The sequence below is a fragment of the Microtus pennsylvanicus genome, chromosome 8, assembly GCF_037038515.1.
Source record: "Microtus pennsylvanicus isolate mMicPen1 chromosome 8, mMicPen1.hap1, whole genome shotgun sequence".
Classification (NCBI taxonomy): Eukaryota; Metazoa; Chordata; class Mammalia; order Rodentia; family Cricetidae; genus Microtus; species Microtus pennsylvanicus.
This window is the reverse complement of record NC_134586.1, coordinates 33,215,631-33,237,587: the sequence shown is the minus strand read 5'-3', so window position 1 is coordinate 33,237,587 and position 21,957 is coordinate 33,215,631. Positions and strand designations below refer to the sequence as shown.

The window sequence follows — 21,957 nt, the reverse complement described above, 5'->3', positions numbered from 1 at the left end:
ACTACACCGCCTTCCTCCTTGCTTGAAGACTAGCGCTCAGCTTCTCTCTAAACTCATCTTCACCGTCACCATCTCTCAGTTCTCCTTTTCCCACCTCCCCTCAGGTCCTTGTGTCCTATTCCAAGGTCAAGGGTGGAGACCCACCTCAGTAAGGCCACCATGAGATACGCTGCAAAGAGCTGCTCTGGGGCACCACCGGGGTTTCTGTCCTGACCCTCCACACAGTGGCTTCCCTATTTGGGACTCATCCTCTTTCTTCTGAAACAAAGTGACAAGAGGTTGGGATGCGGCTCCATGTGTAGAACGCTTGCCTAGCATACTTGAAGCCCTGGGGGTGATCCCCAGCACCTCAGAAATGGTGCACGGCAGTGTGTGTCCAAGAGCTGGATGTCAGGGGCACCTGGAGCAGCATTAGCAATGACCACTGTTTCTAATAGAGAAGCCCTGTGTTCAAATCCAGTTTTTGTCACTCTTTGGCTTTTCAAGCCTCGGTTTCCTCTTCCATAAGCTGGGGTGGGTAGACCTATTTCCACAGCGAATGTTACAAGAAAAGATGTGGCAAAACTCCCAGCCTGCGTTTAACATTTTGTGGCAGTGACTTGTGAAGCCCTAAGTACATACCCACAAGCATCCTCTGCTCTCCCATCAGCCTTTGTTTTAACCAACAATTCCCTGGTGCACGAATAAATAATGTTATACTATTTCTAATGTCTGCTATTCAACCTTTCATCATGTGTGACCCTGGCCTGGTAGTGCGTGGAAGAGAGGAGGAGGCCAGATTCCTGGGAAGAGACCATGGCTATGTGGCTTTGATGAGGCGTCTCACATCTCTGACAGCCTGTGGGATCCCTGAATAGGCCTGGCGGGGGAGAAGTCAACAGAATTCTGCAAAAGGGGGGTATTGCGGTTTGCCTCACATCACTAGGGATCTTCACAAAGCTGGCATCTCAGGCCCTCAGTACTGTAGCCCCAGCCCTAAGTCTTCCAAAGCCAGGTGGAATCTCTGGCACCCTGGGGGAAGGGACAGAGGTGGCTGAGGCATGCTAGACCAGCCAGTCTTAGGTGAGTCTCTTGTCCACCTGCTACCTTGCCAGGGTCTCTACTGCCTGTTGGGACTTGAGGCCACCCTCACTGAGGGATGCCTGACATAGGCCCTAGCCTGCCAACCTGCCTCAATGTGCCTGGTCACCACTCAGAGATTCCTGCCATCGGGACACAATGCCCCGTGAATATCTGTTCCTCTACTCTTCATGCCCTGTGGGGTGCCATTTCTTGCGGCTGGCGACTGACACCGCCTTCTTGGTGACTTCATGGGGACACACAAGGGCTCTGGAGACAGGCAGATAGTGTCTTATATTGAACCAGCAAGTCCAGCAGTGTGCCACAGAGTCCACAAGGATAAGACACCGTGGGGGCTTTCAGCATGCTGCAATTTAGAGGCCATGTCCCCTGATGTGGTCATACCCAGCCTCCCTACCTCCATAGCCCAAACTGCCCCCCCCTCCACTAACCAACAAGAGGCCACTGTTCACTGAGACTACCCAGTATTCCCTACCACTCACCACTGGCCCTCATCACCTTCATTCAAGCAGGGCAGAATTGCCCGTCCCGCCAACTCCTGACCCTGTTGCCTGAATCCCTCATGAAGGTGGACTTGCAGGCTCCCTTGTAGGGAAGAATCCCCTTCCTGTCTTTATCCACTTCGACAGAAGTTCCCATGATCCACAGGCCAAGCACACAAATCACTTGCTGTAATATATACTTCGGAGTGCCCACTAGAATTGAGCCTCAACCCCTGGTATCAGAGCCACTTTGTGGGCAGCCTTGTCAGCCATCCCGGCCAGTCTGCAGACACTGGCATTCTGGATGTCCAAGTATTTTTGTGTTACAACCACAATGTCTTGGCTTCCTGTTGTTCCCCACTAACAAACTCCTACTCATGCTTCACGACTCAACTGAACAGGTACCTCCTTGGTGAATCTCTAGCGCCCTGACACCTGACTGGGCTCTCCACAGAAACATGCTTCATTCACATCGCTCCAGTTCTTTAAGCGGCCATACTCCCGGGAAGATGAGGGGCTGCTCTAGGCACAGGCTGTGTGCTGATCGTTCTTGAACCCCCTGATACATTTCAGAAAGCCTGGCATGTCTTAGCACCTCAGTACACATCTGGCAAAGAATGAGGGCAGGAACTCGGGACTTTCAGGGAAGCCCTATAATAGCCTTACCTTGGGCACAAGCCAAGAACAATCTTCCTTCCCCAGAACTCTGGGCACCTTATGTTTGGGTAGAGCCAAGTCCTAGGCCACTTCGCAGAATCACCAGGAACAGACTATTTCCCCCTTCAGTCCCAAACAGCAGGAGCCCTCACACCAGCGGCCATATCAGTTGTTTCTCAGGAAGTCTTAGAGTCTGGGAGGCCTCCCTGCCGTCACTTACCCTCCAGAGTGTGCCCCAGGTGAGCGCTCCTAGGCCAGGCCAATCAACCCTTGTCTGTGTGGCTCCAGGGGTCTGCAGGGCCCAGAGCAGCAAGCTCTGGTTGCTGGTGGCAGAGGCACTCAGAGCTGCTGCAGAGCCCACGGCCGCCCCCACCTGGGACTGCGGCTGTGGCTGCTGCCAGGAGCCTCGCCTCCCTCCCTGCATCCATCAGTTCAGCTCAGTCCTGCCTCCTGCAGCCTCTGTGAGAGCAGGACTGCCATGGAACTTTCCAAGTTCAGGAGAAGGAAAAGCTAACAAGGGTCCCTAAAAAGACCACATGTCACCGCCAGCTGAAGAGCCTCTAGAGGGGGCGAGATATGGTGGCAGAGGATCAGCCCCCAAAGTCAGGCCTGCCACCAAGCAGGACATAGGTCTTACTCTTACAGGGGTGGCACATCTCACTGTGACCTCAGCATCTTTGGTGGGTGGTTCAGGGCTCTGAGAGGCTGGAGGCCTCTGTAGTAGCTTCCACGGATTTTTCAGGTGATTGACATGAAAGAATTCCACCCTGTGATGTCTCAGCCCCCATTACAATGGACCTCCTTTGATGTCACCTCATGGTCTGAATGTCAATCAGCGGGCTTGCCACAGTTCTTGAAAAACTGAGGACTCAGTCTGCTACCCAGACGAGTCTCCCGACCCTTCCCTTTTCTTCCTGAGTCTCTTAATGCATATACAGCAATTGAAATGCAAATACTATATACACATGTGTGTGCATGCGAATGTGTATGTGTGCATGTGTGTATGTATTATGCACGTGTGTATGTGTATGTGTGTGTGTACCCATTGTCCCCACCCCACTCCAGCATTGGACACCATTTGTCAATTATGTTTCCTGAGCCCAGGACATGGACGCCTTTACTGGGCCAAATTCAGTCCTGAGACTGACTTGCCTGAAGCCACCATTATCTTGGCTCATTTGGGGGGCTGTTCCCAGGACCTTTGGGGATTCCTAGTGTTTGAGGTCAAGGGATTTCCAAAGTGAGGCCTCCATGTTGTGCTTGGGACACCCAGACATAACTTCCTCTTTCTGCATGGCCCTCGCTTTTGAAGACCAGGTAAGGGAGGCAAGAGGGAGTACAGGGCCCCTGACCCCTGATCTCCTCACTTTCAGCCCATAGGCATTGCCAGACTCAGCACAAAATTTGAACCCCTTGAAGCATGTGGGCAGATGTGGCAGACTACTGTTCCCTGGTCCTTCTAGATTCTTCTCCTTATCCACATTGCCTGACTCTTGACCTGTGACTGAAGCACTGCATGCTCACTATGTGAGGAGAAGGTTCAGCAACTGGCTTGACATGTCCCCCACTGAGAATGCCCCAGGCCTGGCTCACTCTGAACATTTTGTGGTGCTAGAAGTCTTAATAGGTTTCCTAAAGGAAGGCTAGCTTCTGTTCTCACAAACTCTCATTGTCCTGGGTCTCACCCTTTACCAATACTGTTTTTCCTTCTTCTCTTCCTGTCTGTCCCAGTCAGCTTTAACTGTCAACTTGACACAGTTGAGTCACGTGAGAAGAGAATCTCAGTTAGGAAACTGCTAGACTGGCCGATGGGTACCTCTTGGGGGGTTGTCTGGATTGCTAATTGGCATAGGGGTGCTCAGCCCACTGTGGGTTCTCTAGCAGGTGATCTTGAGCTACACAAGCCAGCTGGCCTGGGTCTGAAAAGGCCTGGGATAAAGCCGGACTCGCTGAACATAGCGGACAATGGGGACTACTGAGAACTCAAGAACAATGGCAATGGGTTTCTGATCCTACTGCACGTACTGGCTTTGTGGGAACCTAGGCAGTTTGGATGCTCGCCTTACTACACCTGGATGGAAGTGGGGGTTCCTTGGACTTCCCACAGGGCAGGGAACCCTGATTGCTCTTTGGGCTGACGAGGGAGGGGGACTTGATTGGGGGAGCGGTAGGGAATTGGGTGGTGGGGAAGAGACAGAAATCTTTAATAAATAAATAAATTTATAAAAAAAAGAAAGCTAACTGAGCATGAGTCATTAAGCAACCCAGAAAGCATCATTCCCCATGGTTTTTCCCTCCTTGCTTTTAACCTAATGTTCCGACTAGAGCTCCTGCCCTGACTTCCCCAAATGATAAACTATGATCTGGATGTGTAAGCCAAATAAAATCTTTCTTCCCTAAGATGCTTTTGGTTAGAGTGTTGTATCATAGCAACAGAAAGCAAAGTGGAACACCCTTCCCTCCAATTATCTCTCTATGCTTTCATGGTGTAGGAAACATTTTGGAAAAGAAATAAGTAAGAGCTGCTAGAAGGAGCCTTGGACCGATCTCCCTCCCTGGGCCTTGGTCTCCCCTCTGTGAAAAGGGTGGCATGGGGGCCTGGTAGCCTGGCTATACCTCACGTCTGTGTTTGGCTTAACTGTACCTCCTATCAGAAGACACCCTTCACCAGTGGCACCCATTACCAGTAGGGTCACTCTCTGCAGCCACCAGACTGACCACAACAGCACCTGTGTGAGCCCTTCTGAGGACACAGTTCCACTGGGGTCCCTGTTCTTTGTCTCAGCGTCCCCAGCCATTCTCACCTTGGTCCCTTCCCCTCCTCCACTGCTTGGCCTTTCCATGCACTGCTCAGCTGAGGATCTCTCCACCTGACCATATTCCCCCAAACCACTCACTGTTGGGTGCCCCAAACATGGCCATCTGCTCCTTTCTCCCTCAGCTCTATTCCCTTGCATGGCCCCCAGGGCGTGCTTTCTGTGTCCTCTGGTCTTGGCTGCTTCCTGAGTTCCAATTCTTCATTCACCTGCGCCACCACCCCCATATCTGCCCCACTGTCCCCATATCTGTCCTACCACCCCCATATCTGACCCACCACCCCCATATCTGCCCCACTGTCCCCATATCTAAAGTCTCACTGAAGTCCAGAATCTCCATGTCTCTGACTTATCCCTCCACTTTCCCCTGCCAGAGTGAGCCTTTCCCCTCCAAGGCACCTGTCCCAGGCATCCACGCTGCCACCCAGAAAAAGAACAGGCTTGTCTTTGCCCCTAGTTCCTGGGAGAGAAGACCAAGGTCCTGGATTTTTCCCTGTGATAAGAATGGACTTGCTGTCACAAGCTGCATAGATAACAGGTGGGCTTATGCTAAGAGACATGAGGCTTAGATGGGAACTGAGTAGAGAAAGATGCACATGAGCCTCACGGGGAGGGCTGTGCTGGAGTTCCATCGCAGGCCTGGTGGCTTGGCATCAAGCGGACACTGTGATATCTTCATGAAAATTCAGGACAGGAGAACTCAGCATGGTGCTGGCTGCAGAGTGCACCCTTGTCCCAGGATGTGGCGGTGTCTGACTGAATGGGCGTGAACCATGTTTCAGACCTCACCCTGTATATACGTTAGCACCCAAGTGGCCTGACTTGTATATGATAACCACACTGCTGTGTGAGGACCCTTCCCTGTGTTCTGAGGGATATTCCACCAAGTTATCATGCCAAAAGGAGTGTGGGACCCCGAATTCATCTTAAGTGCGGTAGCCTGGGGAGAGGCATCGGAATGGAAGCAGTTTCACTGGGAACTTAAGTAACCTTCAACTTGGGGGATCTCTGTCAGCTCCTGGTAGACAATCGGAGAAGGGAAGTGCAGGATACCACTTGGTATCTGAGTACCCCAAGTCACCCTCGCCCTTCCCTGCCCATCCCTCTGCTCTTAACCTAAATCTCATAGCATGCACCATCAGCTTAACCTTCCCCATGGCTCACAACATGGCTGTGCCCACCTCCTGTGCCCTGGTCCTGCCATCGTCATTTTCCATGGGCTTGTCAGAAAGACCCCTTTTGTGATCTCCTGCTTCCGCCCAGAGCCCTACAATATACCCTGCAATCAGCCCTGAGGTAGATGTCCTCCTCACAGACCCTCGTAGCCCATCCTGATCTTTCCTTACCCACTCTCCAGTCTCACTTCCAACTGCTGCTCTCCAATTTGCCCCTTCAGCATTCTGGCATCCTGACGTCTCTAGGCAGCCCTTGCCTCAGCCTGCCATGGTGTTTGCTATTTACTTTTGCCTAAGTGTATTTCTGGTTCCTCATGATGCTTCATTTTGGCCTCAAAGGCAAGCAAGCCCATCTGACAACCTTACACAAAAAGCCCCTTTCCTCTTTCCCATCCGCCCCCTTCCTCCTGTTCTCCCCTCAGTGCCTGCCTTCTTCAGGATGGTCCTTGGCATCCGACACACATGGGTGCACTTGCTCATGGTCCATTTCCCTCCAATAGAAAGCCCGCTCCCTAACAACAGGGACCTCCCTGGGGCCACGTCTGCCCCCATCACCCCTGTACTTCCCTTGTGGCTCAGGGAGGGAAGGCTAGACCAACAGATGCTTTTCCTAGAAACTGATAGCAACGGTGGCTCCTGAACGACCTCTTACCCTGCGCACCACTTCACTTTCCTACCAATTTTAAATAAAGATTTATTCACACAGATCTGGAAGGAATCACAGAAGGACTGGGCAGTTTCTAGCAGTAGAACGCTTGGTGATGAGGTGACACATGGACGCTATAGCAGTGATCCACACAGGACATTTGCTGTGACATTCGCTGAGGGGTTGAAGGTGGAATAAACTAGCTGCCACCTCCACCCTAACTGGAGGACCCAAAGGTCACTATTAACAGGAGGGTTTGAACTGAAATGCAAGCACGCCCTTTTTCTTTTAAAGTATAGTCTTCGATAGTTTGTTACAGCAACAGAGAATGAGGAATACAACTGTTCTCTCTACCCTTGGTTTTCTAAATCAAAATTGCTTTTGAGTTGGCATGGGGAAATTACATTTTAAGGTCTGGGTTTTAACATTTGGACCCCCTGTAAGTGTTTAATGTCTTTAATGTCAAGGCTTCTTACATCAAAGTGCTTCAGAATTTTGTAACAGAATGAACTTGTCCACACTGAGTGGTTTTATTGTAGCTCTCAGAAGCCTGCCTCTGGTCATGGGCTTACTTGGGGACAATCAGCCACATTGCTGTCTCTGGTCTTGCTAGATAGGTTGAGGTTAGCCATGTGCAGGGTTCACTGGGGGCCTCTGTCATACCTCATAATAGTTTCTGAGCGAGAACAATGAATGACCTCCTCATCCACAACTCACCTCCTCCTGCCTCTGCTCCAAACTCAGAATAGCTGTGCCAAATAAATGGCCATAGTCACCGGGACATGCCACCTCTGCTGTGGGCTGAATGCTTCCCCTTGGTTTACTTGCCAAAGTCCCAAGCTCCTGCTCTCTAGAACCAGTCTACACACAGAAGGGCTCTCACCTAGGATGGCTTAAATTAGATTTTCCTCTTTACTGTGCTTCTGACTTTGAATTTGGACCTGTTTTGAGCTACCCCAGGGTGGCATAGTCTCTGGTCATGCTGGACAGGGCACTCAGTCACGACACCCTGTGATCAGCGAGGGAGCCACGACCTACACAGCATGGATGCTGTGCCATGAACTATGATGCTCAGTGGGCGCGGTACACTAGCAAATTCTCAGTAACAATGTTTTCATCAGTTGGTCAGGATGGACCCTCACTGTAAATCATCTCATTTAGAGACAGATATGAATTAAAATGAGGAGGAGAGTGTGGACTCTCATCCTATCCATGCAGTCTTTGCAAGAAAAAAGCAGGACACCAGCATCACCTAGAAAGACCTTGAGCAAGGGCATCAGTAGAGAGTCCCCAGAAGAAACTAAACTTGCCACACCTTGAACTTGGACTCCCAGCTTCTGCAATTACAAGAAAATAAACGCCTGCAGTTCAGTCACACCTTCCCTGGTTCAGCCCAGCACACTCACGGTCTCCAAGCCAGTGACCACGGTGGCATGGAGACCACAGGAATGTACTGGCTTTGGGGTGGGTGGCTGGAGAGATGGCTCAGTGGGTAAGAGCACTATCTGCTTGTCCAGAGGACCTGGGCTCCGTTCCCAGAATCCGCATGGCAGCTCATAGCTGTCAGTAACTCCAATTCCAGGGGATCTGATGTCCTCTTTTGGTCCCAGGGGGCATTTCACACACGGTACACATACATACATGCAGGCAAAACACTATATACATGAAATAAAAACACATCTTCAAAAACGGTGTTGAGAAAAGAAACACCTAGAAGGAAAAGCATCAGACTAACCATTTATTTTATACAACAGAGTGCAAAATGTCCACCTACTCCGACAGGTGGGGTGGATGCCTGGCTAAACTGTGACCATTCTGTGAATATGAACATCGTGAGCACAACATCATGGGGAAACTGAGGGTTCGCTGAGAAGCACAGGAAAGAAAACGAGCCACCTATGCCCCTGCAAAGTTGTATATGAGTTTCTTCAGTTCCTTCTTCCCCCTCCCTCCCCCTCCCTCCCCCTCCCTCCTTCTCCCTCCTCCTTGGCTCTTTCTTTTTCTACCCTGTGTTCTTTCCCATATATTTACAGAAACATCATTTTGGCAAGCTGCCTTTTCTCTTAACTCTGAAATATGAAGGTGTTCCCTACATTATTGAAGGTTCCTCTCAAGCAGTTTTCAATGGCTGCCTTCCAGAACTTTCCATGTCTGCAGGTGGCTCGGTAGAGGCTGCAATCTGCCCCACTTGGGCATGCACTTGTTTCTATTTTTGACTAATATAAACACGCCCCGATAAACATCCTCCTGAATGCATCTTTGTACGCATCTCAGGCAGCTTCCTCGGGGCGGGCTTCCTGGAAGTGGGATTACTAGTTAGGGATTTCTGACATTCTGAAAGAGGAAAGGCTAAAGCTTTCTAGTCATTATGATGCTTTGTAGGGCAACGGCACAGCTATTTCCTCTGGCCCGTGACACAATTCTAAACATTTCCAAAGAGAAAAGAAAAAAGGAAAAGAAACCGGGGGCATCAATGTCCATTGTCAGCACAAGAAAGTGGCTCCCATCATCGGCTGAAATGAAGGTGGCCTTTAAGTGGGAATGTCAGGGAAGGACAGGAGAGGAAAAGAGCAAAGGACAGAAGGGAATGGGGTGGTCCAACTGTTTTTATGATACCGTGGAGTTGGAGCCGTTTTACATAAGGAAAGGGAGCAGTCTGGGTGTCTGCTATACAGTTCTGCATGGCTCAAAAGACCAGGGGCTCACACCTGACCCACAATGTCTTGGGGCAGGATTCAAGCATACTGGTGTCTACCCTGGCCCCAGGATCTGGGCAGGGCACCTCTAGGAGACTCTCAGGGCCATCATGGTGCCTGCTTTGTTTTCTTACATGCAGGGCAAGGATCTTGTATGCCAAGCTGAAGAATGGGGGTACCCTACATCTGGGGAGGCTGGGCTGGGGAGGCCCACATCGTGGGGACTTGTAGTGGCCAACATGCCCACCTGCCATGTGCTCTTCTGGCTATGTTAACTCCACTACTGTGGGGACAGCTGTGTGACAGCCAGAGGAGGGTTTAATGACTAGACATGCCACAAAGAAAAAGACAGAAGGCAAACAAAACACCCATCAACATCCTCCTGGAGAGAAAAGTGTGAAACTAGGAGGCACATTCTACTCACAGTCTTCAGGAAGGGTGACAGTGGGCCTGGGGGGCCACTCCATCCTCCTTGGTGTGGCCTGACCTCAAGTCTGTGCCTCAGTCTCTTCCCACCTTGTCCTCAGGTTGAGCTGATAGAGAGACTCCTTTTACACCCTCATGGGAAGAAGTCAGAAAGTCAGAAGCCCCTGACTTAGGTGCCTGGCATGTCCTCAGACCCAAGTCTAAGTGCCAAATCTCTCAGCGTACAGACAACAATCATGACTTACTCGTGTGACTACCGCATCAGACCAGAGGCCCAGGTCCTCCACTCTCACGTGCCTGCAGTAGGCATCCTATCTCCTACAGCTCTGGACCCCGCCAAGCCCATCTAATTGGACATATCTACAGCAAATAGGAAAGCTTTCTAGACTGGTCAGGCGATATTCAGAGAGAAACACTAGCTTCATGCATGTAGATTACATGGATTGTGGTATATCAAAGCCACCCTTGCCCTTCTGGCTGTGTCTAACTAAGAATTGTCACAGTTACCCCATGGGTGATCAGATGGAAGTTTCTAGGCTTCTTCCCTATAGAGTGTGCCACAGAAGACCGATTTAGGCCCCCCTAGTCAGTCAGGTAGCTGGAGAAGGCTGCCCTCCTATCAAATACCTTCTGGCTACCACCCCTTCCCCGTGAGAGGAGAGCCAGCTCCACAAACACCTTCCAGGCAAGGGAGAAACAGCTACACCCCCAGGCACAGGCACTGTGTCTCTAATTCTTTGCTTGTAAATAATTACCAGGGAGCCTCAGACATCTTTCACAGAGGGCTAAAGGACCAGACTAGCCCGCAGAACTCTCATCCTGCCCAGGACAGAGGCCAAAAGTGCCTATCTCAGAGCAGCCAGCGGGCTCCAGGGAATTTCCTCTGCAGGCTCCTTAGTCTTTGCTGAGTGCATTCCATGCACATCGCTTTGCTTTCTCAAGTTCCTGAGCTCCCCACCCTCGCTTTTAAAAAAGCCCGTGGGTGTGCTGACCTCAATGAGATGATGATAGAAAATGAATCTGAAATTGATTTATTTTTAAAATGCCGTGAAAAGATATCACAGTGTAAACGATTGATAAAATGGCCACATAGCCATGAAAGCATACTGCTCTTTGTCTGAGAGACGTGCCCCAGGGGCCCTAGAACTCCAGCCGGAGTCAGAAAACCAGCCCAGACTGTAGCTTTCACACCCCTTTCTCAGGTTCTCTCTCTGTGCGGGGTCTGAGGGAAGGAGACAGCTATCTGGGTGGTAGGCTACACACATAAGGATTTGAAAATCTCAGTCGACGCCATCATCAGAACTGGCCCGTGTGCACAGGTGCAAGCCACCCACTCACCTGTCCCCTTGGCTGCTGTCGGTCCACAGTCTGAGGGTGGTGAACCCTGCAGGAAGACAAAACCAGAAAGGTGCATCAGGGAGCTTGGCAGCCAGGGCTTATTCAGATTTAAATATTTTAATTTAAATTTAAAAAGTTAGCATTATTTATTTTGTGGATGTCTGGCTGTCTTAGGGTTTCTATTGCTGTGCAAAACTTCATGACCAAAAGGGAAAGAAAGGGTTTATTCCAGTTTACAGCTCTCAGGTCTTACTTTATCAGGGAGGGAAGTCAGGGCAGGAACTCAAGGCAGGAACCTGGAGGCAGGAAGTGAAGCAGAGGCAGTAGAGAAGTGCAACTGACTGGCTTGTACCTTATGGCTTACTTAGCCTGTTTTCTTATGCAGCTCTGGCCCACCTGCCTAGAAATAGCACCACCCATAGTGGGCTGGATCAACCCATGTCAATGATTATTATTAATCAATTAACAATAATATCGTCATTAATTAATAAAATTCAAATCTGATGGACGCGTTTCCCCAGATGACTCTGGCTCGTGTCAAGCTGAGAAATAACCAACCAGGACAATGATGTATGTGTGTGGGATCACACATGTCACCGGGCGCAAGCAGAGGTCAAATGACAACTTGTGGGAGTAGGTTCTCTCCTTTCACTATGCGATCCCAGGGGGATGGGTCCAACTCGATCTGGCAACTCAGATTTCTGGATGGAGAGGGCTCGCCCTGTCCCTGGGGAGGTGAGGGGTGAGACGGGCCAGGAACATGATGCATATAGCCTGCTCTGGGGGCCGGGGGACTGTGCCAGTCAGGGACCTGGGGCCACCATGTCATCTAGGGAGGGCTGAGAAGAGGGGCTGTTGGAACAGGTATAGGCAGGATCCGGGAAGCCTCCCAGGATGGGCTGCTTGGCAGCACAGGTGGGGATTCCTCTCCTGGCATTCCTGGTTTGGATGGGGGGCGTGGTACCACACAGTCCTAGGGAAGGTGGTGAGGAAAGACAGCTGCTGTCAGACAAACATCCGGTCCCACATGATGCAAGAGGAGCAGACTGCAGACGTTAGTGTCCCTCCCCCCACACCGTTGCTCTCCTCTTCCTAGAACTCTTCATGGGCCAGGCCTAGCAGGAAGAACGGAGTGGAATCTGTGACGCAGTCCACCCAGGACACTTCCAGGGCACATGACAAGACTGAGAAAGGGCAAGGAGCAGATCTTGATGGGCAAATCCTCGACATCAGGCCTTGTGCCCTTATGCCCCTGCATTCCTGTTCCCTATTCCACACAGAACCCACTCTCTCCATACCCTTCTTCCCAAGCCTGGGCTAACTGAACCATACAGTCCCTGAAGCTGGTTCCACCCTGTGCTTATGCATCAGCACTGGGAACCCCCCCCCTTGCCCTGCTTACTGGCCTCAGCCTGCATGGTTGGCCTGTTCTTCACCCCTCCTCCACCCAAAGTCTTGCCCTTTAATCTCCCCTGCTACCTCACTGCCTCTTCCCTGCCATGGCACAGCTTCTTGTTCCTCTTAGATCTGAGCTGGGCCCTCCCTTTTCCTGGAAAAGCCTGAGTTTACAGAGACCAAAGTGCAAAGCCACGGGGAACATAAGGCCTGCAGTGGGAAGGGCAGACACAGGCCAGAGCAGGTAGTCTGAACGCCCTCCTTAGATTTTTCTGAGCAGAAGATGAGCAGCTGGCCAGTAACCACCTCCAGGTCTCCAGAACCAGACTCTGGAGGAAAGCCAAATGTTTCCCAAGCACGTGACTTTACTTTCACAGCCGGGGAAACTGAGGACACAGGCAAGGGATTGCAGTGGCCAGGAAGTGGCAGAGCCAAGGGTCTGTTTGCCTGCAGGCTGTCCTTCCCTACTGGCTGCAGCCACTGACTTTCATTGTTCCAAAGCCATTGCTCCAGCTAAGGCTGCCTTCAACCGCTAGGCTGAGCTCGAGCCTCTCTTGATCCTTAAGTAAATACTGCTGATCTTCTAATACAGATGGGAAGTCCCAGTGAAGCTGCGGAGCATGTGCAGACAGGGCAGGTCAGCCCTGGGGCAGTAGAGCATAGTCAGCCGGCAGCTGGTGCTGCCAAGCCTGTCCGGCACAGGGGTCCTCACATGTGGTGCCCAGCTGAGATCCACACACACAGGTGCTAACCACGTGGCCATGGTGATGCTTTCTGACACTTGCTCTGCATAGACAGACTGTCGAGATTTGTGGGGAGCAGTGTGACTAGCATGTGTGTGCACCTGATGGGGTCACCGCCATGCCCATCAGCTTAGGCATTCACCATATCTGTGTTAAGAACACTCATCATCCTCTCAGCTAGTCCTATCAAAACACACACTATGTGGCTGTCAGTCAACTTTCTGTAGATGTGGGCAGATGCTTCTACCCATCGGTACCCTGTGCCCGTCGAGATCCTGTCTCCTTTACCCACCTCCCCAGGCTCTGGAAGCTACAATCTTACTCTATTCTGCTGGATCAACTTTTTAAGCTAAGAACAGACAGAATTTGTCTCTTTGTGCCTGATTTATTTCACTCAACCTAATGTTCTCCTGTTGCTCAGTGGTGGGAATCTCTTTCTTTTTTATGGCTGAGTAAAATTCTAGCCACATACTCCTTTTGGACCCTCTCCTATATCAAGAAGAAAGTGTGGACTTGGCCACTTGTCCTGCCTAGTACCCTTTCTGGGAAGCTCCAAAGGCTTTCTCCCTACCTAAGGCTCTGAGCTCATGGAGATAGGGGCCTTGTTCCCAGGCTATACTCAGCCAGGTCTGGTTCACAGTGGTGCCCCATCTCCCCTAGCAAGATAAAAAATTGATGAGTTAACTGCCTTGGCTGGTGAATTTTTCATTATGGAGGAAAGGAGACCCTGTCCCTCAGCCAGGAGGGCAGTTCTTGGGTGTCATCTCTGCTAAGGTTTTGTCCTAGCTGACCATGGCTATGGACCTGTCCATTTTTTCTGTCCATGAATAATGACAAAGACTGGGAGAGGAGCTACTGTTAGGACCCAGTCCCACAACCTTTAGCATGGAAGATTCTGAGATGACCCGAGGAACACAGCTGGGTATCAGCATGGGGAAGTAGGAATGGGAGCCAGAGGTTGTCACACCCGTCCGTCAGCTCACACTCCATGCCCTTCTGAACTGCAGGTGAGCCCTTATCACCTGGATTCCCTTACAGTCAGCCGACTGAGGGGGGCAGTAGCCTTGGAACACAGTTGAATCTCAGGCCTTGACCCCAGCCTGTGGTGATCAGGCCTCAGGGTGGTTGAGTTAGTGCTGCAGAGAAGTGGGGACCCTCTGATATCAGCCAGAATGCAGGGGACCAATGTCACCAGTGACCAGGAAGAGAAAACAGGGCAGGGCTGGGAGCTGGGCATAATCATTTACTGGCCTTGTTTCTAAGTGAGTCTCCCTTCTCCAGCCACAGGTGGTGTGGGGCCTATCAGGAGGCTTCTTGGAAGAGGGGGCCTGGATATAAACTTTAAAGCACAATCACCTTTTCCAAGTCCACAGGGACTAACTCTAAGGACCCCTGAGGTCCCCTCTGGGCAGACAGTGAGAGAATGAGGTTTTAGCATGCATCTAACTGTCTGGTCATAAAGTCCTAGAGCATTGACTCATGTTGGCTAGGTAATCAGCAGGATTCCTGACTCCTCCGTGATTGTCTCAGCTCATGTGAATCCCATTTCTGCACATGCTAATAGCACCAAAGACCCAACACACCTACCCAAACAGGTTATTTCCAGGAGCCCTGGGTCCTCATCTCAGGGCTGGTCTGTCTCTGGTTAAATGCTGGGAAAGCCGCAGCCCATCTCTGACTTATCCCTGTTTGTGGGCTGGGATTTGGGCTACATTCAGTCACCAGAATGGACTTGGGGAAACACCAATCCTTAGCTTTCTCCAAATCTTGGTGGCACAAACAGAAGTGCCCAGAAGACTGTTTCACGTGGGCCCCTTTCGTTGGGGACAAACAGACACATCGGCGCTCTGACAAGTCCTGCCTTGTGTGTACCAGCTTCAGCTCACCCAGGCCAGCCTTTTCCATCCCGACTTGATCTCATCTCTTCTGGAGTCAACCAGCATTCCTCAGGCCGCGCTCTGAGGAGAGGCGGCCCCACTGATGTCTCAGGCACCTTGCCCACTCTGCCAATAGGAATCCGGGGTGTGGAATTTCACCCTCTCTGAGCAACCTCTTCACAATGCTCCTGTTTCATTTCTGGCCAAGACAGGAGGATACCCCCTCCCAGCTCCTACGCGCTCCACCTCCCAATCTCTGTTTTTCACAAGCGGGTGTATTTTCTCTGCAGCAGTAGGCCATGGCTCCTAGGAGGAACAACTGGAGGGACACTACTTTGACATGATTTGAACATGTGACTAGGGCCATGGTAGCCTCAGTGAGTGTTGGGTTCTAAGCAGCTCCTATTGCTCTCCCAGCCATGACCGGATGGAACTATGAAGAATGGATTGAGATGTGTAGCATGCCACAGGTGTCAGCCCTTGTTCATCTGCCCCTCCTTCCTTAGCTGGGCTGCTGTGATTGGGACAGGAACTGGGCAGGGACAACCCTCCTCTTGGCTGGCAGCAGGTAGGAGCCGAGATCACAGGAGAAAGTGGGCGTCTTTGTGTCTGAACAGAGCTAGTGGCAGTTCTCAGATCCCAGATACCCTCTGAAACCAGAGTTCATCATGGGACATTTTTTTTTCCAGATAAGGGGCACAATTGATATTAGCTTTGATGCTCTGAGAGGGGGTGATGGGACATGCATGGGTGCTGTAATCCAGCCCAGACCTGGGGTTTCTGGTTCCTCAGACACATTACCAGGGGAGGGAACGGTTTGTGTGGGTCATTGAGCAGTGGTAGCGCCCAGGAAAGTGTCTCTCTCTGCTTTGACTTGGCTGCACATGAGGCATTCAGAAAGGGCACATCTGGGGGCCTGACACTGACATGGCTTTAGGGACCAGGGGTGTCATGACCAGGGTCAAAGTCTGTGGGAGGTACACCTGACACCTGCTAGGCTTGGGTTCCGCTTTCTGTATTGGTTTTCCTCAGAGGTCAGGGACGGATGCACACCCACCAGGTTGGGTTACAGAATCCATTCCACTTCCTGACCTCAGCCTCCTGGAGGTCTTGGTGTGGTCAGCGCAAGGGTATCCACACGGCTCAGAAGGCAGTGGTCAGGGTAGCACTCAGGGCTCCCCCTACGGTAGGAGTAGCCCTATGTCACTGAGGGACCTTCAGTGGTGACCCATCTCCATTGTCCCCTAGTGACAGGTTGTGTACTGTCAGCTGAGCGTGGGCCAGTTCCCTGGGGAGGAGCATTCTAAAGTAGGGGGCATGGCCTCTTAAGACAGGAAGTGCTGTTCACGCTTATGCTAAGGACCCTAGCAGCCAGCCTTCTTCAATTGTTTATTTTGTTTTTGAGTCAGGGCCCCATGTTGTCTCGACTGGCCTCAAATTTACTTTATAGCAGATAACCTTTAACTCTTGATTCTCCAGCTCCCAAAATCTGGGATTATAGGCTTTTCTTCAAATTTCCTAATTACTGTTTTCAATTTATGATTGCTGTATTGTTCATTGATGGTAGCAATGATGTCTCGTTCTAAAATAAGCTTATTTTGGTAACAATAATGATGACAATAACTATGACAAACAAACTAAGCTTATGTAAATAAAAATAAAACCAGGCAGGAGTTTCGGCGTAGACAGTCTGATTGGTAGCTATGGAGAGGGCTGGACTCTGGGAATCTGCCACAGTTCCTACAGGTACACTAAGTGCCCATACAGGAGTCAGGACCCTTGATGGGAACAGTAGTCAGTGTTCACAATCAGAATTGGGACGAAGCCCTCAGGACTGACCACCTCACATTCCTGTTTGGTTGTCTCTTTGTGAGGCCAAGAGTAGACCCCTCTGTTAGTGCAACCATATCAGCTCAGGGGAAACACAGGCTTCTGGCCCTGTCCTGCCCAGGTCCCAGGTCTCGCAAGCCCTGAGGAGGCTGCTAATGAGCCTGCTCATCTCCCAGGAAGTCAGTCAGAATCAGCACTCAGTGACAACCACAAAAGAGTGTGGCCAGGTGCCTGGATAGAAGACAGATATGCAATGGAGAGAAAAGGGGGCAGGTGGGTAGATGGATGGGTGAATGGGAGGAGATATAGACACAGAGAGATAGATGGGTAGATAAATGGATGGATGGAGGAAGAAGGGAGAGGTGAATGAATGGATGATGAGTAAATGGATGGATGAGTGGATGGATGGATGGGTGGATGGACAGATGATGGGTGAATGAGTGGGTGGATGGACAGATGATGGACTGAAGATGGATGGATGAATGGATGGGCGGATGAGTGGGCTGGTAGATGGGTAGATGAGAGTGGACTGATGATAAATGGATGGGAGGATAAATAGGTGATAGATGGATGATTAGAAGGATGGATGGTAGATGGAGACACAGATGGAGAGAGAAGGGGACGGATGAGTGGATACACAAGTGAACACATCTCTGGTCACTTAGGATCGCCTGTCCCATTTCACCTATCCACAGATGTTTCCATTCTTCACAGAATTATAAGAAAGTTATCTGAGACAGAGAATTAGGGGTGACATTTCTGATCTCAAGTCAGATACAGCATCTCCTCCTTCCCCTTTTATTGGGGATTCATGAAGCCAGGATGGACATTGTAGCCTGGAATCAGAGTCGGAGCTTTTCCTTTGTTTTTGATACAGATTCTCTGACCCAGTGCCATGCCTCCATTTCCCCTTGACTAACACAGGAGACTGAGAAGACTGGCTCAAATAAATCTCACTGTTTCAGTGTTGCATGGATGAGAGAAGCCAAGGCTAGGTAGGCATGCTGAGCCTGCCAGTAGACTGGCTGCTGTATGTGGAGAGTTCCTTTTGCAGGAGCGTGCAAAGGCTTGGGCCCCAGCTTGTGCTGCGTTTGGAGTCAGTTCCTATAAAAGGAAAAGGAGCAGGGAGAGCAGTGAAGCCAGATGCTTAGGCCCTAGCTGCAGCATCCCCTTACTGCAAACAGCAGCACAGAGTCGACAGACAAACAGAATGAAAGCACAAGGCAGAGGCAGCAGGAAGGGACCCAGGCTCTGGGTCAGCCGAGTCAGAGCTCCAGTTCATCCCCAACCCTTGCTGGCTGCATGCTCTAAGTGTTGCTGCAAGTCTCGTTGCTTCCAACAGGCGAAGCTTCACCTTTGTGACAACCTGCAAGGTTGTGACAGGGTCAATAGATCTGACATGTCTGGTCACTGCATGGGTGGGCTGGAGCATTACTCATTAGGCTTCTCCCCAAGGTGCAGCAGAGACCAGTGTCTTCTTACCTATGGCGTGTCTGTGGAGTGCCTTCAATGTGCCAGGTCCACCCACCATGTGCTCTGGGGATACAGTGATGGTAGGCAGCCCCAGAGTCTGGCCTTGCAGAGCGTAGGGTCTGATGCCTATTTATCCAGTAGTCAAATAAATGGGAGAGGTTGTCAGACACAGGTTATGTAAGGAGGAGGTGAAGTAGGAGCTACAACAGGGACACATGTTTTCTTGGGGGCAGTAACACTAGGAAATAACAAAGTAGGGCTCAAGGGTAGACAGATGGAGCAGGCACAGGTGTCAGTGCAAGATGAGTGGGTTTGGGAACGGGAAAGGCTTGCTATGCACAACAGCCCTGTGGGAGATGGGGTGCAGTATGTTAGACTTGAGTGACCACCATTAGTCAAGAATGAGGGGCCATGTGGTATCTGTCAAGAAGAGAGATGTGGGAGGGGGGCTGCACCCAGAGCCCCACAGGGTGGACCTGAGAAAGATGGGGTGCGTGAGAAGGAGGAAAGCAGAAAAGGGGGACGAGTGACAGCAGCAGGGAGGAAAGGGGACCCAGGAAACCAGTGTGAAGTGGACATTCACTGGGTAGCAGGACATAATGTTGGCCACAGAAGGACAGCAGTCACAAGTGGCTAGTACCCAGGTGGCTGTTATGCAGAAGTAAGGAGTAGGAGCCATCTAGTGCCCACCCTAGCCCCAGGCCTAAAGCTCCACTGTACCCTCTCTGACTGTGACAGTGGTGGATGGGGACATTCACAGAACAAGATTAACAGCATTAACAGTGCTGGGCACAGAGTTCATAGGCCATAGGCTCCCTTCATTGTCTTTCTGAAAGCACTCAACCATCTCAGGAACTGTCAAAACGTGAAAGCCTCAACTCTCCTCTGATACTCCACACCCTGTAACCAGGGTCTTACGTAGCCCAGGCTGGCCTCAAACACACTATGTAACAGAAAATGGCCCTGAACTCCTGATCTTCCTTCCTCCAGTATATGGATTATAGGTGTGTGTCTACATACCTGGCCTAATTCCCTCTCGAGACATGAAAATATTTAAAGCAAGAATGGTGGTGTAGAAGCTAACCTGGTCTACAGTAGTGAGTTTCAGGCCAGCCAGGGCTACAGAGGGAAACTCCTATCACAAAAGCAAAAGAGAAAGAAGCAAAGAAACCAAACCAACGAAACAGTAACCATAGAAACTCTGCTGGTACTCTGAGTTCTCTGATTCAAGGGAGCTGTCCTCCGAAGTCACTGGGAATAGGAGTTGCGAGTTTGAGACCATTGTTCTCAGGGAAACACAGGGCTAGGCCCCTTTGATGCCACTGAAGAGAACATTATCTTGCATCTTTAGCTGTTTAAATGCAAATTATCACTGGTGTTGAAGTTGCTCCCCAAGTCCTGAACTGTCGAGGGCTGGTGAAATTTTTAGGAGCTGGGGTTAGGAGGAGGAAAACCAGACCACAGCAGATGTACCCTGGAAGGTAATCTTTGGTCCCTACCTTGTCCTTACCATCTCTCTTATGCTTAACCTGCTATGAGGTGAATGGCTCTATTCTGTCCCTGTCCCCTCCCCCTCCCACCATGGTATGTTGAACTACCACAGGCATAAAGCAGTCAGGTACTGAAGATGTGAACTAAAGCAAACCTTCTGTTGGTTACTTGAGACAGGGTTCCTTATATAGCCCTGGCTGGTCTGGAACTCACTATGTAGACCAGGCTGACCTGGCACTCACTATGTAGACCAGGCTGACCTGGCACTCACTATGTAGACCAGGCTGACCTGGCACTCACTATGTAGACCAGGCTGGCCTTGATCCCACTATCCCTCTGACTCTGCCTTCCCAGTGCTGGATTATAGGAGTGTAACACCACACTCAGCCGAAACTTTGTGAGTCTCCTCCCCCCTAACCAATTTTTATTTGTGTGGTTGTGTGGATGGGCATTGTACACATGAGTGCAGTGCCCTTGGAGGCCAGAAGAGGGTGCCCCATCCCCTGGGTCTGGAGTTACAGTCAGTGTAGGTGCTTGGAGCCAAATTCAGGTCTTAATGCAAAAGCAGTTGAAAGCTGTGCCATAGCTCTAGTTTAAAGAAACTCTTTTGTGGTAGTTATGTTTCTGTTGCTATGAGAAAACACAATGACTGAGTTTATTAGTGGTCTAGTCTATGATGGTAGGAACGGCATGGTGGCAGGAACAGGAAGCAGAAACTCACTTCTTGACCACACACTGGAAGCCCAGAGCTCAAACTGGAAGTGGGAAAAAGCTACAAACTCAAAGCTCCCCTGATGCCCCAAGTGGTATACTTCCCCACCTAAAACTTCTGTTATCTCTCCAAATTGTGCCACTTAGAGACCAAGCATTCAAACACATGAGCCTACCGGGGCCTTTCTCATTCAAACCACCTCAGCTTTCTGGAAAATCTTAGACATAAATCACAGGCATAGGGAATGTATTCATTGGTGTGAACTCATAGCAGCAAGCACTCTAACGTCTACATGAACACAGCCCACGTCCCACACACCTTTTCTGTTTTCTTGGGCCATAGAACACAGCACATTCAACATGCTGTATGGGAGCCATGGTAAACCACACCATCACCATGAAGCACAGGGTAAGGAAACTGTGGCCTTGGAGAGCCCACCAGGAGCATACTTGTTCACAACATGAGAGTTGTCTCTGCGAGGCCAAATGTGACCCTGTTCCGTTTTAGGTGGGAGCATGCTTGTCAGGTGACCCATTTTTCACTCTGCCTGTGACCACAAATGACCAGGAGAGCACCATGCCTGGGATTGCAAACCACATACACCAAGTGGGTGAGTTTGCAAATTCACATTCTATGAAGCCTGGGTGACTGTCCTAGCAGGCATCTGTAGACATGACCCTTTTTCACAGTGGACTTTCCCAGCAAATACAGTTCAGGGCTGGGATTGCTATGGATGTTCTGTGAATGCCATTTGACACACAGGACACCCTGTCTCCACCACGTCAGAGAGCTAGCTACAAGTTGAGGATCCTACAGCTGACAAGTTGTCAAGCAGGAAGGGGACCCAGGACACTTCTGGGCATTCTGGCGCACCCTTAGCCTTACCTGCGCATGCTCGTTCTGAAAGCTGTTTCAGCACACATCAACTTTCTTCAAGCTCTGTTTATTTTCTACCTCCTACCAAGCAGGCAGCTCAGCTCCCAAACGCTATTAATCCCTGGCTTCGATTCATTGAAACAAAATGTTGCCAAGCAGCAATCCTTTTACAACCCACATGGGTGGGGGCGGGATGCACAGAGGGTGCTTAGCGCAATGCCTCACTGTAAACACACCCACGTCA

At 50.6% G+C, this 21,957-nt stretch overlaps 1 protein-coding gene across 2 annotated transcripts in view; it reads right to left on the bottom strand.

The window, feature by feature from the left end:
- The window catches only part of Atp2b2 (ATPase plasma membrane Ca2+ transporting 2), a 320,698-nt gene that overhangs the window by 237,101 nt on the left and 61,640 nt on the right, over positions 1–21,957 (bottom strand). For both annotated transcript variants that reach the window (XM_075983151.1, XM_075983148.1), the window contains exon 2: positions 11,317–11,362. The gene's annotated coding sequence lies outside the window, so the exon portion shown is untranslated. The remainder of the gene's footprint in view (positions 1–11,316; positions 11,363–21,957) is intronic.